Here is a 13,361-nt window from a genome sequence, read left to right on the forward strand (position 1 = left end):
GCAACGGAGAAATCTTAAAACTGAGAAGCAGTTCAAGTACAGGTTCATGGGTAACTATGAGGAGAAGGCAGGACAGTGCTGACTCATCTGCCCTTTTTGTCTCTGCAGCTCCCCAGAGAGTTAGACAAGACACTTCATAAATCGCGGGGCAATGGAGATAAACCTGCTGATTCTAATGGAGCTGGCTCTTGTTTCCCTAGAGTAATTCAGTTAACGTTGCCTATGTGAAACATCAATGAAACAATCTCCCTGTCCTTTTAGGTTCGTTCTGTAGAGAGAATTAAATGGGATAAAATTACATTTCAGATCTTTTCTACATGACCAAACTTTTCTGACCAATATTTGAACATGAAGAATTGTGTGAGTAAAGATTGTTCATTTAGACAGAGTACTCATTTCAACAATAGCTCATTTGCAGTATTTAATTACATGATGTTCCAAATGATATAATATCACTCCTGCGGAATAGAAGCATTTCTCCATCACTGTTTCAAATATTTCATCTAATGAGAGAACGGGATTTTTATGCTGCGAATACAATCTAATGGTGTAGGATCTAATTTCTATTTTATTATTTGAATGAAGAAGATGGAGAATGATTGGAAAGAAATGTTTGAATAAGCAATTAAAATAAGTTCAAGTGTTCAAATGTGTTTTATTATTAGTATGAAACAGTTTTTTGTTTTTGAAAATCATTGGCATATTTTATAACTTTAGTTCTTTCCAAGATCAATATGAATCTACTGTAAATACTAAAACCTGACACCAGAGTGCTAAATCTACTGTGAAATTAATGCAACTAATTTTAGTAATTAATATGAAATCACCTAAGACCCAGAAAGGGGCTCGCACAAATGCAGCTTTGGGAGTTTTGGCAGAGGTATAAAAGAATTCAGTGAATAAAAGTCCTCTTCCCAGCAAATATTGTTCTGTTCATAAAATATCAATAGGCAGAATCATGGCCCTGGATTCACATTTACACATTCCCCAATCTAAACCAACACTATGTCTAATATATCATATAAAAAGAAAATATAGGAAAAAATGTTTGAGAACTAGGCCTTGGCCAAGTGTGATTAAATATGATATCAAAAAGTTGATCTATAGGAGAAAGGAATCAACGACTTGGACCTCAATCAATTACGCCATTTGGTCCAAGAGTTTTTGTATAGAATGAAGATGTTGCTGGAAATGGCAGTATCTTACTTACCTTACTTTGGAGTGTCTGGGTTCAGATTCCAGCTCTGTAACCCCTTTCAGCATCCTGCCAAGGCCTTGCACCTGGGAGGCAGCAGATGGCTCTGTTCTTGGGTTCCTGCCATCCACCTGTGAGACACGGAATGAGTTACCAGCTACTGCATTTGGCCTTGCCCAGTCCCAGCTGTTGCAGGCATTTGGGAAGTGAAAAAGCCAGCTTCTACCTCACTTTCAAATTAAGAAAATAAAAGAAGAAAGTCTCTACTCAGAAGACTCTATTTAGGAGTTCTAAGATGTGAGAAAATAATTTTAGATTCCTGACAAAGACTCAAAATATACAAGGACCCCTCAATTCTCAAAAGTAACATATAAAAACCACTCCACTAAAAACCCATCAGCCAAGCAGGAAAGATAATGAAGAGACGTTTCACTGTTCAGGCTGTCTGGATGGCAAATAGCACCGAAACAATGAACACTATTAATCACTTAGCAAAAATAGAATTTACATCAAGATGAGAAATGATTTGTATCTATTGGAAGAGCCAAAATGACAGATAATGATGCTGGTAAAGATACAGGGGAGATGCTTCTTTCGTATATTACAGGTGAACTGATATAATCTGAAAAGGAGTGTGGAGGTTTTAATTTTTCATTTAAAAAAAGTTTAAGAAAACTAAACATTCTTGCCATTATGTAATCCAGCAGCGGTACTCTTGGGAATTTGTTCTAGAAATGAGGAATTGTGTCCACATAAGTATATCTCTAGGATTATTCAAGGAAACTTTAAAAAAGACAAAAACTGGAAGCAAAGTATTGATTATATACATACACAAAGTATGCAAATTATACACATACCAACTATACACATATAGACACATTTCCATAATTCACAGCATTATAGTATGTGAAAAAATTATGCTTTTTTAGTTCTGATAAAAATGTACCAGAACATGTATGTACTTAAACATGTGCATAAAGTGACATAGAAATATGAACATGGGTTGTGTCAGTGTCAGTGGTACTGGTTCTCTGCATTCTTTCTGCAACCAATTTTAGGTTAATTTTACAGTGGAATTATTATTGTTTCTACAAGTTATCCTGAACAATTTTATTTCACTGAAATGATTTTTATGATAATGAGAAACTTTGGAAATGCTTACGCCGATGGGTTTCATCTACATTTGTGGCGAACCATGCAGGAGTGAGAAACACAGGATTCCTCTCGGGCATCTCACCCTGGTGCACTTCGGTCCTTGCACTCCCCAGGTTCCCGTAGTCCTTTTACAGGAACCTCAGCCGGCACAGATGAAGACACACCGTAATAGCCCTGTTTTCCCTGGATTACTACTTTAAGGAGCTTATCTCCAAAGATAGAAACAGTCTAGTATGCTGGAATTTGGACTTCAGTGGGTCCATTTTGGGTAGACATAATTTATTCCATGACATTATGCATTCATGTGATAGCAAATATGTTATTGCAAACATCCTCAGTATCTCATCATTATGGTTTTTTTTCAGAATGTTGATGTGTTCTCTTTACTTAATATGGACATTCTAAAAAACTTCTGTCCTAGTAGAAAATTTAAAACTCTTATGACAATAAATCTGTTTTATTCGGCATTTACTGTGTCACAGTATTCAAATATATGACCTCTAGAGTCCCAAACCATGTTAAAAGTCACTGTTTCCAAAACAATCAGACACCAAGGAGCATGGGAGAAATGACCATTGGTGGAGGATTCACTTTGTGGATCTGATTTTACAGAAGGCTCAGACTAGGATGGATCAAATTCCCAAAATATATTGACTGATCATCAAAGAGGTGATTTGCAATGGTGGCAACGCATGATGCCAAAATACTATTTTCCATTTGTGTTAGGAAATTCTTTACCAGGAAGATAAGAGTGCAAACCAAGAAATAACTTCACTATTTATTTCAGGAAATTGCTGTAAACCAATTTATCTGGGCAAACAACTTGTTCCTTTGGGTAAATGACTCTGCTGTCAGCGAAATAGAATGCTCATCCGTGTAAACACCTCACAAATCACGAAAGATTTTACTCTTCAAAACTCTTACTTCGCCGTGTCCACCAACTCAAAGGCATCATTATTTATTTTTCTAATTTCTTTATTAATTTGTTGATTTTATCCAAAATGTGTCAGATAGAGAGCTCCCATCTGTGGGTTCATGCACTATATGTGCCCAGTAGCATGGGGTCGGACCTACGTCAAAGCTGGGAGCCATCACCTCAAGGTGAGGCTCCTATGGGCGTGCCCAGGTGCACTTCACTTGCGCCACCACCTGTTGCCCCCAAGAATCTGCATTAACAGGAAGTTGAATTAGGAGCCAGGCCATGCATTGAGTCCAAGCACCCTGCTGTGAGACTACGCCCAAATGCCTGAGCCATACGCTGTTACTTGTGTTGAGTTTTATTTTTCCTGTTTTCATCTCTGAGATGCTACCTGGTCCCTGTGAAGGTTGCATTCTCCCTTAGAGTGGAAAGTCCAATAAATGGAATGTTATTTGATTAATTGTTTTTTTATACTGGTGGTGGGATGAATAGGAAGGCTAAGGTAATGTTAATCCTAAACTCTCAGCAGCATGTTAAATGTATTGAAGGACATGTCATATGATTTTGAATTATTATTATTTTTTTTAGTTTCCAGTTCCTCAATATTAATTTTTATGCTCAGATAGATTTCATGTAAAAGCCAGCAGAATATATGGAATGGATGTTTGGCTCAGCTTTCAGCTTGCAGCCTGCTTGCCATACCAGTGTCTGGATTTTAGTCCTGGCTCTTTTTCCACTTCCTGTTCCTTGCTAGTGTCCACTGTGGCAGGCGGCAGATGACAGCTCATGGTGCTGGGTCCCTGTCACTTGGGTGGAAGACCAAGAGGGGTTTTCAGCTGCTGATGACTGCCTGGTCTAACCCTGACTGTTGTGAGCCTCTGGGGAGAGAACCGGCATGTGGGAGCTCTTTGCCTCTGTCTGTGTGATTCCCTCCAGTAAATCATGTATATAACTTGGACAAGCACGTCTCAGAATAACATTCCTACTTTATTATAGTAACAATGGTGGGTGAGACACTGAAGAGCGATGACAGACAGTGGCTAAGAGAGAAGAGAAGGGAAGCTGTGAAGGAGACCTGTGGTTAGTGCAAAATCCAGTTATGCATTTTGTAGTAATTACAGAAAGCTGTGCATGTGATAAGGTTGTATAGGATTACCCGTACATCTTGGAGATCCAACGCTTCACTGTTAGAGGTTTTGTTTCCCCTAAAAAGCCTAGTAATGCTGAAATGTGATGTAATGAAGTGCCTTGTGTTATGTCTTAGCTACCTAGCAACGATTCTCCTCGTTTATTTCTTGCCTGTGTTCACCTCTCATCTTAAGGACTGAGATGTCAGATTCTCACTTGACAGGCTCCTTTAGAGTAAGCCAGGTCATAGTTCTGATTCAAGAGTAAAAGCAAATTTTACCCTGAGCGTGTGAAATCTGTTGTGAGTGGGGGCATCTCATACAATGCTTGTTAAAAACAAAGTATTCTATTCTTTTGGATGTTGTTGTGTGAGGATGTGTTAGAAAGTAGTGCAACCACAATTTTAAAACCATAAACATGAACCTTTCAAACAAGATGCCAATTTCTACGGAAACATAGAATGGGAGAGAACTGGAATTTTGTAAGATTAAGGCATTCCAGCAATCTTGGAAGAATCTATTTTTAGACATTTTGTTATTTGCAATAAATATTTGCTTTATTATTTAATTACAAATAGATTATTCCACTATTTGCAGCCAGTAACATCTGTGATTCAGCATTTTACATATGATTTTGAGAAATGTTATTTCATTAAAACATTTTCTACTGTATATAATATTATATAAACCTCAGTAACATTATATGCCTTTATAAAGATATTAAAATAATATTTAATTGCAACCCACCACCATCACATAAAAGCAGAGAGTTTCCACAATTATCCAAGCACAAAACAGCCCACGGCAGGAGATTTCAAGTAAAACTCATTTTGTAAGATCCCTGTGTAAACATTTAGCCTTCAATTAGAATTATTGATAACTGGTGATAAATACTAAATAACAATGCCATTTCTTGCGGAATACTTCATCATTTTTTTCTTAAGAATTCTCCAAAGTAAATGTATAATTCCACATAACAAAAAACTGTCATATTCTCTTGCAAGATGTTCAAATGAACATAAATGTCTAATTTCCTCTGCATTTCCTATACAAATAATCAGCAAAATACAAAAACAAACAATAATGCTCCAACCTAAACATTCATATGTCCATTCATACGTCAGATACCTCAAAATGTTATTTTCATACATTGTGGTGATCGGATAACCTGTGTAAATTTGTAAAGGCATATGTGATGGGCAGGTGCTTACTTTGCTGCTGAAAACATTTCTGAGAAGTACTGAAACACCTTGAAAAACAATTTGCAGTTGTTGTTGAAGATGACAGCAGGGACGGACCTGCGTGCTAGGGACTGCTCGCCTCCAGTTAGGGCAGGTTACCTGGGAGTCCCACTGTGCGATCCTCAGTAATACCGTGCGTTGTTCTGCACAAAACAAGACTTGCACTAGCTGCATGGGTGGAAAATACCTGGACAAAACTTCATTGGCTGTACTTTATTTATTTATTTTTTGTCATAAACTGAGAGCTAAGTGTGTGCATAAATCTAAGTAACTTATTTGGGAACTTTATGGCCACAATGCATGTTTCTGAAAAATTTTTTAAAGAATAGAAAGCTTTAACCAGATTGTCTAGGAGTAGCCCAGATAATTCATTGTTTTTTTTCTTGACAATTAGCCAAAGGATTTTGAAATATAAAACTTCAAATTCTACAGATGAACACATGAAGCGTAAAGGGTTGTTACTTGTGTTTTCTTGCGTGAACATTTAGCCTGCAGACTTGACTTCTGAGCCCCAGAGTTTAGAGGCAAAATTAGCAGACAGTAGAGATCTTACCTGAAAATCGAATGCATTTCCACGTGCTCTCACGGGTGCACACACCAGAGAAACAGCCCACAATAAACGTGCTTTCAGACAACAAGCACTCAGAGCGTGTTCTTAAGGGGAAACTACTGCCAAGCAAAACTGGTCGATGGAGAGAGAAACCAAAATAAGTTGTCATATAGATGATCCTACAGGAATTGCAGAATAGTGAAATAGACTTACAATTAATATATATTCCTTTAGATGTCTTTATTGTGAAAGCGTTTGTTGCGTCTTTTTTTGTTGCTGTTATTGTTATGTATTTGTGCTTTTTCGCCCTGCTATTGTTTCTGCGATGCAAGTCCTAAACTTTCTGGCAACTAGCTGAGCACCTCGGCTTCTGAGCAGAGCCCAAGGAGAGCAAATGAAAAGAACAGACTGCTAAACATTTATTTTGAGAGGCAGACATTGCAGTGCATAAGGTTAAACTGGCACTTGGGATGCCAGAATCCCATGTTGGCACGCCAGTTCCAGCCCCGAATATATCATTTCTGCTCCAGCTCTCTACTAATGCACCTGGGGAACAGTGAATGATGGCGCTTGTACTTGAGTTGATTCCAACCACATGGGAGAGACGGATGGGACTTCTGGCTCCTGGTTTTGGCTTGACCCAACCATGTCTATGGCAGCCAGTTGGAGAGTAAACCAGCAAGTCAATCTTTTTTTCAGTCTCTATCTTTCTAGCATTCTGTCTTTCAAATAAATGAGTAAATAAATAGAAATAATAAAACGGTCTGTAGTTGTGCGTTAAAAAAAAAAAGCTTGTGCGATTTAAATGGCCTAGTTTTATCTATTTTATTTGTCTTGAAGAAATTTCCCACATTCATTGCAAATGCAGATATTATATAAATATACGTAATACTACTTTTTCTTGAAACCAGAGCCCTGCTATCAGAGTGACCAGAGCATGGGGAAAGAAGAACGTGTTGTCAGTTACAGGAAACAATTCAACGAAGCAATATTCACACTAAATCCCCAAGCATAATACAATGTCCCTGTCTCTATAAATCCCACTAACAAAAGAAAACATGTACTACTTTACTGTCTCAGCTTAGCTGTGCTTCTCTCTCTCTCTTGTCTAAATATCCGTGTTCCAGTGTAACAGTAGGTTGGTTACATAATTTTCTTTCTCATTCCATTTTGAAGCTCTATCATGTTTGCAAATCCTAAAGAATATCTTTGTTAACAGATTAGAACACTGAGCATCACCAATCTCTTACCAATGTTTTACTAACAAAACACATTTAAAACAGTTTTAATTGCATTCACAAGTAATTCAGCATATATATAAATATATACATATTATATATATACATATATGTGTGTGTATATATATATATAAATACTTAGGCTTTAGTATTGAAGCCAGTGTACTAATCTGCTGGAACTATGGGGAATCTCTATTGATGCGATGTACAGGCATAATATTTAAGTCAACAGAAAGAAAATCTCTTACTTTTGTAAATCTTCCAGTTGGCATCTATATGATAGGTGAAGAAACCCATAAATTTCCCATAGCTTAAATATACGTTTCAATTTATCAGAAGCACCTGATGTTTACAGCTAATTTATAACCAGATGACATTTCAATGAAACAAAAATAAGCCCTTGGGACCAAGCATGGTGGCCTAGCTGCTTAACTTCTCGCTTTCCACACGCTGGAATCCCATATGGGCGCAAGTTCTATCCCGGCAGCTCCACTTCCCATCCAGCTCCCTGTTTGTGACCTGGGAAAGCAGTCGAGGATGGCCTAAAGCCTTGGGACCCTGCACCTGCGTGGGAGACTCAAAGGATGTTTCTGGCTCCTGGCTTCGGATTGGTGCAGCACCGGTCATTGTGGTCACTTGGGAGTGAATCATTGGATGGAAGATCTTCCTCTCTGTATATCTGACTTTGCAATAAAAATAAAATAAATCCTTTTTTAAATGTATTATTATATTTTTGACAACCTTTACATAGTTAATTGGGGTAAAAAGGTTCAAGGGCTATAGGAAAGTGGGTAAGACTATTATTTCCATATTGTTTCCTTCATGTTTAAAGGGGAGTATTAAGGGAGAAGGCCCACCCAATTTCCCACCCTCCCCAGGTCCCGCATGTAGGGTATGCTCCGAGGTTCTAGCTCAAGTGGTTTTGATAGTTCACCGTTATGAATTGCTGCCAATTTTGCCATTCCAAGCACTATGAGGTCTTTGAAGAATCCACTGGTTGACATAGTCCATCACAGAGTCTCCATTTGCTCCATATCTTACTGCCAACATATAGCTGACATGGTTGATTGACCTGTTCTGTCTTCTGTCTTGTCTTGGTTAGGGTTCTGAGCCCAGCATTTCGATTGGGGAAATCTCCAAAGAAACTTGGAGGTGTTCTGGGACCAGATTCTTGAATGTACTAGCAAGTGCAGGGCCTGGCACAGTCCATGGCCCTGATCAGCTCATGGTTGATTCTGTTTTGAGGTCCGACTTCCACTGTAACCAATGGGTGTTGCAGTCCAGCCTGGTTCTGCTCAGCACATTCTCAGCCCTCGCATAAACAAGTGGGAGCTGCAGCCTTGTTGGAGCGACCCACAATAACCCCCACCAGAGCCGCCCCCTACCCTGGTTTGCCAGTATGTGCAGCAGTAGTCCAGTCTGTCACACCCCATTCCACCCCAGCCTCTGTCCTGGTTTTTTTGCTCTCCTGTGGAAATGGTAACCCAAGAGGGAGGAGTCCTCTTTAAAAAAATGAAGTTTCTAAGTTTCTATAAAGACTGCTTTCTAATGTTCTAACATCAGTGAGTAACTGAGACAGTCATTCAGAGCATTATGGCTATTCCATAAAGGAATAAATTCAAACTTGTCCACACCAACAGCAATCGTTTTATATTAATGTGTATATAATTCTATTTAAATTCTTTGTTGGGATATAACATATAAAGCAGTCTTCCCAAATGCCAAAGATGGAGAAACATTTGAAAAAAATGCAGAGTAATTTTTAAAGTAAATGATCAGCTTCCAGAATCTACTCTTGAAAACAGCATTTTGCTTGAAGCAATCCCTTTTTATTGTGGCTTTATGCATCCACTTACAACTAATTCTTCTGTGCTGTTCTAAGATTCCAACAGAACAAATGGTAGTAAAGAATGTAAGATAGAAGTCTAGTTTTTACCACTTTCTTGCTGATACTATGCTAAAATATCTGCATTCATGGTGGTGGTGCTGAAACAGCAGAACACTGGATCTCTTCTAAGTGGACTACTGATACATCTCCAAATGTGGTGCCAAGACGGACAGTATAAACTGTTAGACTGCACAAAGAACCATAGCATAGAAAAAGCAGGAGCGAGACCTTGGACATCCAGGAGGATTCAGGGTGTTACAGTCATCTAGAGGACTTGGGTAGCCTTCAGCTCATCAAATGCTGAATGTGCCATGGCTGAGGAGACGAGTGTGGAGGTGAGCAGTAGCACTGCCGTGTAGCAGGAGGCCAGAGATGTGGATGTTATGGCCTGGTTGGAGGAGCAAGAAGCAACGCTGGTGCCAGTGCAAAAAGGTGGCATAGAGTCCTGTCAGCAAAACCATTTTCTCCCCAAAACCTGCCCCATCATAGCCATGGTACCCACAACTGCTGTAATCAGGATTTGGTTTATTTCACTTAACATAATGATCTCATCACATCCGTTTTGTTGTAAATGTCAGGATCGCATTCTTTTGTTGTGGCTTAATAATATTTCATTACATATATATGCCACGATTTCTTTATGTGATTGTCAATTGATGGACATCTATGTGAAATGTGTATCGTTGCTTCTGTGAACTGAGCTGGTATAAACATGATAGTGCAAATATATCTTTCATATGCTACTTTTTTAACATTTTATTTTATTTTATTTTAATTAAAATAGTTTTTGCATTTTATTATTATTATTATCCCTTTATGATACAGTTCCATAGGCTCCTGGCATTTCCCTTATCCCCTCCCAACCCCCCCCCCCGCCTAGTTACTCTATATCATTACTAACATATAGTTCTTCGTACACAGTCATATGTCCATTATTGCGGGCATGGGCAATGGCAGAGAGTCCAGAATCCGATTGTCAAGATATAGTAAACAGTTTCATTGTAAGTCCATCTTTGTCTGGAAGTAGAAATGCATACTACATTGTATCCTCACATCTGGATATGTTAGTCTCCATTTCATAGCTACTGTACATCCCCCTAAATGAAAAGTCATAATACAAAATCAACAATAGAAAGAAAAATAGAAATTTACAATGCCATGAAGTTAAATGACATGTTACTAGATATGACAGTCTCCATTCCACAGTTACTATACATCCCCTTAAATGAAAAGCCACAAAACAAAATCAACATCAGGGAGAAAAAAGAAATTAACAATGCCAAGAAGTTAAACAACATGCTATTAAATGACTAATGTGTAGCTGAAGAAATGAAAATTAAGGACCTTCTTGAAGAAAAAAATGCTACTGTATGATCTGAGTCATTGAGTGATTTAATCAGAAGAAAGTGTTTTGAAGAGATGAAAGTAACAGAAAACAAAACCAATGAGATATAGTTTCCGCTGATTTTTGTTGGTGAAGTGTGTCTCTTCTAGACAATAAATAGATGGGTTTTGTTTTTTAATCCAATCTACTGATCTATGATGTTTGATTGAGCTTAAGCCATTTACATTCAGAAGTTAAATATCTATGGGTGGAACTTTGGTCCTATCATTTTAGGAATGGGTTGTTTATTGATTTAGTCTGCTGCTGTCATTTTACTGGGATGTTCTTCCCGTTTGCCTTTGGTTTTGGTGGGTGCTATTCCTCTTCTCTGTCAAGAGAACATCTTGAAGTATCATTTGTAGGGCAGGTTTGGAAGAGGCAAATTCTTTTAACTTTTACTTACTGTGGAAGAATTTTATTTCAATTTCAAAGACAAAAGAGAGCTTTGCTGGATACGTTATCCTAGGCAGACAATTTTTTTACTTTTAGAATCTGGAATATATCACTCCATTCTCTTCTTGACAGAGACCTGCTGTGAGTTTAATTGGCATTTCTTTATATGTCAATTGATTTTTTTTCACGTGCACATTTAAGGATCTTTTTCTTAAGTTCAATTGGAGAGAGCTTGATAATCATGTGTCATGGTGAAGATCGCTTTTGATCAAGCCTGTTGGGAGTTCTGTGTCCCTCCTGGATATTGTTTTCCAATTCTTTCCCCAGATTAGGGAAAGTTTCCTTTATTATTTCATTAAATACAATTGCAAACTCAGTTTCTCTTTCTGCACCTTCTAGGACTCCCATAACTCATATATTTGGCCTCTTAATAGTGTCTTTCAATTCTTGAATACTTTTTTTTGGCCTGATCCAGCTCTGCTTCCAGCTTTTTGTTTGCTTCCCCCTGATGACAGGAAATATCTTCCAACTCTGAGATTCTTTCTTCCGCTTGCTTCATTCTATTTTGGACACTCTCCATTGTACTTATATGTCGCTCTACTGTGTTCTTAATTTCTGATATACCAACAATGATTTGCTTTGTTGCTTCCTTAAATTCTTTGAACTCTTGCATGAGTTTCTCATTTTTGATCAGAATCTTTAAAATGAGTCTTATGGATTCTGTGTTCCCCATTTTCTCGATGTCTTCCTCAGTTAACTCTGAGATTGGCATAGGGTTTTGCTCCTTTGCAGGGGAGTTTTCAATAATATTCATTGTGCCTTTGTCTCTTCTTTTTCATTGTATTTCTGGTTAGCAGAGTCTTCTTCTTGGGGCAGGTTTCTAAGCTGTGTCACCCACAGGTCTACAATGTGATTTTACTTATTGCAGTTGGTACACAACTTTTTGCTTGCAGCCACTTGTACCACAACCTCTAGCGAGTTCCAGGTCTGGGTTCTTACGTTATATTTCCACCATGGTCTCCACAGCTCCAGTTCCTGGTCACCAATCTCCACCTCCTATGATACTGTGCTCAGGCTGCACCATTGTCTCTGCAACCTTTCTCCCACTTCCATTTGGAACAGGTCTCACAATTAGAGAGACACCAGGTATCCTATCTAGTTAGGTTGTTGGTGGCACTGATCTTGCCGGAACCTGTTTGCTGTTAGGTCTAGGTGCCACACGGACCTATTTGACCGGTACAGTGCCACAGTTGGTATTATTTCCTGTGGGACAAGTGTAATTCCCTGAACTCAATGAGTTCTTGTGAGCTCAGCACATGCACAGTTCACTGTTGTCCCCTGCAGTCCTAAAGCTGTTGCCACAGTGTACAAAATGGCGCCCGACATACCACCACTACAGTTCTTGATCTGCTGGCCATCAGCTCTGAGGGCTACCAAGACCTATCTTAGGTGGAACCTGTAGAATGCCACGTTGATGCAGTTCACTGAATCAGAAATGAGTTCACTCCCAGCTCAGCGTATGCTCAGCCCTTTCCCTTGCCTTTGCCTTCTTACGCAAAATGGCGCCCAATTCAACTATAGGGGGCTGACTGGGCTGTGAAATCCACCCTGTTCTTACACTGCCCATCTGGGATCTGCTGCTTTGTTTCTGCTCCTGGTCAAATCAAATGGACCAGTAGGATGGACAGTTCTTTGTCTGGGCTCACCTCCCAAGCTCCCAGCGAATGTCCCTTCCCACCTGGTTGCTGGTGGAGTTCAGGCTGCTGGTAGAGTTCAGATCGCTGAATGCCGCTGGAGTATCAGTCACTGCAACACCACACCATTATTGTGTCTTTCCGGTGCCTGTCAGTCTCCAGGTACCCCCTCTGCAGTTGTTCTGTCCTGATTAAATGTTTTTCTATCTGTTTACACATGTCCTTACCGTATTCCACCATCTTGATTCTCTCGGCACACTGGTTCATATGCTACTTTAATTTACTTTGAATGTATTATGAGGAATGGGATAGCTTGGTCATTTGATAGATGGATTTTTAGTTTCTGAGGAATTTTCATGCTATTTTCTATAAATACTGTACCATTTTTTATTTCCCACCAACCATATTAAGACATCCATTTCTCACTAACCTCACCAGCATTCACTATATATTTTTAAATTTTAATATAGTAGACATTCTTTTCCTCGTTGTTTTACTCTTTCAAAAAAAAAAACAATCTATGTTTTGAAAGCCAGAATTATAGAGAGAGGAGTATATGGAGAATTATGGATAGAGA

This window comes from Ochotona curzoniae, unplaced genomic scaffold (assembly GCF_017591425.1).
Source record: "Ochotona curzoniae isolate NIBS_2020 unplaced genomic scaffold, NIBS_Ocur_1.0 scaffold_4506, whole genome shotgun sequence".
Taxonomy (NCBI): Eukaryota; Metazoa; Chordata; class Mammalia; order Lagomorpha; family Ochotonidae; genus Ochotona; species Ochotona curzoniae.